The sequence below is a fragment of the Macrobrachium rosenbergii genome, chromosome 31 (genome assembly GCF_040412425.1).
Source record: "Macrobrachium rosenbergii isolate ZJJX-2024 chromosome 31, ASM4041242v1, whole genome shotgun sequence".
NCBI lineage: Eukaryota > Metazoa > Arthropoda > Malacostraca > Decapoda > Palaemonidae > Macrobrachium > Macrobrachium rosenbergii.
The window spans coordinates 3,314,999-3,319,998 of record NC_089771.1 but is presented as its reverse complement, the minus strand read 5'-3'; positions in this window follow the sequence as shown (position 1 = coordinate 3,319,998).

The following is a 5,000-nucleotide window of genomic DNA, read 5'->3' as shown; positions in this document are numbered from 1 at the left end:
AAAGCTTGTTTATGCATTAACCCAAAGTAATTCTTAATCTCATTGAGGAAAATTAAGAGGTCAAGTGTGCTCCATTTCCTATGAGAGGTCTCATGAAATTTTTGACTGGAACGCCCATCCACCCGGCCCCATGCTCTCATTTCGAAGACTTCCAGATGGGCGAGGTTTTGCAAGGGGGGGGTTTGGGCAGAGGCGCAATTCAGCAATAAAATAACTCTCGTTATTTTGGGGAAAGGAAATGAATATTTTAATGAGATTCGTAAAGAGAGATTTCATGGAGAGAGAGAGAGAGAGAGAGAGAGAGAGAGAGAGAGAGAGAGAGAGAGAGAGAGAGAGAGAGAGAACTCCATAAGAAAACCCACCAATTATTCCTCATGAATATTCAACATCTCGCATGGCCCTGCGGTCAAAGATTTTGTTAGAATGACTAATGTAAAAGTATAATTACTTTGTCAAACAAGGATATTTTTATTGATATCATAGAATTGTCATCAAATTATTTAATCCCCATATTAGAACATATATTTATATTAAGTATTTTTATAAAGTATAAATCAACTAAAATGAAAATAAATATACAATTTACTTGACGAATCAATGTCGGCTCTCAATTTGGAATATGTTTGATAAATATAATTTTATGGAAATTACCACCAAAAAAAATTGCCTATTATTCGTTTCTGTCAAATTGACTGAAGATTTTTGAAAAAGTTGGTAATAATTCTCTAAAATTTCATTTAAATATTTTGAAATTTTTTTCCTTAGTTCAGTAAACTATGATTTTGAAATTTTATTTCCAGTTCATTAACGACTTATGAACTCGTGAAGTAGACTAATATCGGAAATTCATCTTTAAATATTTGACGTAGAATGTTCATCTGGAATACTAAATAATAAAATTTTAAAATAAAATCACCAGTTTTTCCCAAAACTTATATATTAGCAGGTGTTAATTAGAATTTGATAAAAATAATAGTTCATATATAATTTGCCCAAGAAAAACACGTTAGCAACAAGATTTGAGATCCAGTGTATGTCTTAGTCCAAATATGGAATTTTATATTAAAAAAGGGCTTTTTAATGCTGGGGTAAAGTGCTGTTCGGTCTGGAAAAGTTTTGTAGGCAAAAAAATATGTCAGGTCCATTACTAGAGTAATATAGGCTATCTTTGTTCTTCTCGTGCGTTTGGTTTTTATATTTTGTACATAAGTCCTCTCTCTCTCTCTCTCTCTCTCTCTCTCTCTCTCTCTCTCTCTCTCTCTCTCTCTCTCTCTCACACACACACACACACACACATGCATAGAATGTCTTAGTATGATAAAGATTTTCTTATAGAAATACTTATAGATATTTTCAGGTATATCGCATTTACGTATCATATAAGTAAAGAGCTTGTTTTTCTACTTCCCACATTCATCATTCTGTTAATTTTTATTTCATTCATACGCCACTCCCCGTCTGCCTCATCCCCCAACACACATGTGTATACATGTATGTATATATTGTAAAAAAAGGCAAAGCAAATTATTTTTCAAGTATGTCATGGATTTGAACACATTTATTTTTCTGTGTACAACTTCCTTGAAAATCTGGAATGAAATGCAAACAAAAAAGTATCCTTTTTTTTTTAAATAAAACGAAAATTTTAATCCTTATTAATTACAGATCATTGTACTTAGTGGATTTTACTTTTTAGACCAAACGTGATTAATAATAATATTAGAACGCAGAATCATTTTAAAGAGCCAACGATTCCGAAGCGGGCTCGACGACACGAAGCCTCTTAGATCGACCGATTAATGAGTGCATTATTATCTTATTGAGTGAACGCTGTGCCCATTAAAGGATGTTATTAATGCTCGGTAATTCACCTATACTTGCGAGAGAGAGAGAGAGAGAGAGAGAGAGAGAGAGAGAGAGAGAGAGAGAGAGAGAGAGTCTATAATTACTGTTTTAATGTTACATTGAATGAACGCAAAGATGTAGCAATGGTTTGAGATTCTTATATAATTTGCTAGACAAAAAACATTGTAGTAAATTGCCCTTAACTGAAAGTGGTGTTTGTTTTCCCTAAGGTCAACGATAATCACACTTAGAAGTCCTCCGGGATAATATGAATAGAAAATAAAAGTATTCTCACTGCTCTACTTGATTTAAAAGCCAAGAAATGACCTGGAACAAATGATTTCCATCATCACACTGTTTAATGATAGTAACAAAACACAGAGAAAGAATTAAATGTTTAGAAATAAATATCCAGTAAATAGCCACAGGTGTTTGACTGTCTGTTGATTTGTGTGGGAAAACTGGATGTTTTGACAATTGGCTAGTAAAAGTGAAAGTAAAGTTTGTGGATAAATTTTCTATTAAAATCTCTGTCCTATACATTCATTAACCTGACTAACAATTTATACCTAAGGTTTAAATGTAAAAATAAATTATACTAATTGTTCTGGAATAGCAAAATAATTCAAACCAGATTTTTTACACATTCATTAACCTGGCTCCCATTTTATGCCTAAGGTTTTTATGAGAAACCGGCAATGTATACAAATTGTTACAAAACAGGAAAATAATTCACTTCACCAACTACAGTATATCTACACTGCTGTGAAACCAATATGATTCAGTCACAGGTGTAATGGTCAATTTATCATGGAAAGTCCGTGGCTACATCTCATCCTTTAGCTGAGTAATGTATTATCCAGCTGCTACTCATCTATGTAAGATTATTCATTATAATATGTACTATATCTTGGTCGAAGGTTTTAAACATTGTCTACAAAAGATATATATATATATATATATATATATATATATATATATATATATATATATATATATATATATATATATATATATATATATATATATATATATATAATATATATATATATATATATATATATATATATATATATATATATATATATATATATATATATATGATTAGTTTTATCACATCATGATTTAACAATCAAAGCTACAAACGTCAGCTTTAATGTCAATTCATTAAATATATTTTCATATATGTTGAAGGAAGATTTTTTTTGTTTCCATTTATGGTCACTAGTTGAGTCGCTGGTTCATGGTGGTTGCAGATATTCATTTTGTATTGAATCTGCAAATTTTTTTTATTTTTATATATATATATATATATATATATATATATTTATATAATATATGAATATATATATATATTGGCCGAATATATATATATACTATATGTGTGTGTGTTGTGTATGTGTGTGTGTACAAAAGTTGTGTGTGTATATAGAAATGTCGTGTTTTATCTGGTTTTTGTTTAATTGTGTATAAACAAAAAATTAAATACTAAAAACACACGAATTTACCATATATATACTTTTAATTATTCACCTAAAAAATGTAAAATACTCATATATTATTTATTTGTATGTGACTCTGCATTGCTTAATATAATTTTTGCTTAAAAAAGTCCTCATCACTTTTGAAATGAATTAACTTGCCTTGTATAAAAGTCTATGAAAACATTTTTATCTCAGGAATGGGAAACTCTTTAAACATTTGTTTTATATTTCCTGACATTGGAGTTCCTGTGCCCTTGTTTTAAAGTGGTTTATAAATAAATATGCCTGAGCTATCGTCCTTTTGTATAAAATTTTTAAATTTGGACCAAATGGTAGCCATGTAAAAGATATTGGTGGTCATAACAGGTGAATTTTCCTCTCTCTCTCTCTTTGTCTTTATTCTACCAGTTGCCTCAGGCAAGGCAGAATTTCTTTATTCCTTTTGGAATTTATTTTCTAAAGTTTCCTACATGAGAAAATAATTACAAGTGATTCTTAATTTCGTAATTTCTAAAAGAAATGTAAAATGATAGGCAAAACTATAAATTCTTCTCTCTCTCTCTCTCTCTCTCTCTCTCTCTCTCTCTCTCTCTCTCTCTCTCTCTCTCTGTTTACAAAAGAAATATTTTTTGGCTTAAGGAGAGAGAGAAAAGTGTTGAATCTTGAGAGAGAGAGAGAGAGAGAAGAGAGAGAGAGAGAGAGAGAGAGAGAGAGAATCCGTGAAATAAAACTTGCACTATAAATCACCATCTTTTTCTTACAACCCTTGTTCCAAACTTGAAGTCCTGGAATTCTTGTCGTATCAAGGGAAAGTTGTCTGATCAGAATTCTAATAAGGTCCCTCAATGAGGCTGAGGACCTCTTCTGTATCCAGCAGTTCATCAGGAATTAAAAACAAAATGCTGAATATATATCCTAACGTGCAACTTACAGGTATCAGGTGTTAAAAGTTCTCCTAACACATCACTCATCTACAACTGCACACATCGTCTATTTACTTTGGTTATAGTAATAAGATTCCAGATTTATGCGTCAAGCATCGTACTATTGTACTTTTCTCTTTATCAGCAATGAACATTAACTTTGATTATACCGACAAGATTTCAGATTTATGCTTGAAGCATACGTCCCGTTGTATTTTTCTCTTTGTTGTTGCATTTTTCTCCTTATTAATAATAAGCATTAACTTTGGTATACTAACAAGATTTCAGATTTATGCTTAAAGCATACCTACTGCTGTATTCTTCTCTTCAACAGTAATAAACACACAGATCTTAGGCCCTAGAAGAGTCAAAGTTAATCTACAAAGTGAATATGGATAAAAATTTTTATGCAGATTAGTTTATGCAATCTATCTCAGAAGTGTCAACACAAATTATACTCTGGTCATAAATGGTAAAATTCACACGAAGAGAGAGAGAGAGAGAGAGAGAGAGAGAGAGAGAGAGAGAGAGAGAGAGAGAGAGTGTGTGTTCCATATACTTCTAAATCTTTCTTTACGCATCTAATACCTTGCATGATACCAAACATTCAGCAACTTTTTGAACTCAGTATAAGAAACCAGGATATCAGACGATCACAAATCCCTACCCTCAGGAGGAGGCAGCCTGGTAATCCCAGTGAAGCCGAGTTTGTAAATCCCAAGCATCACCCTCCAGCCATTTGGTACAG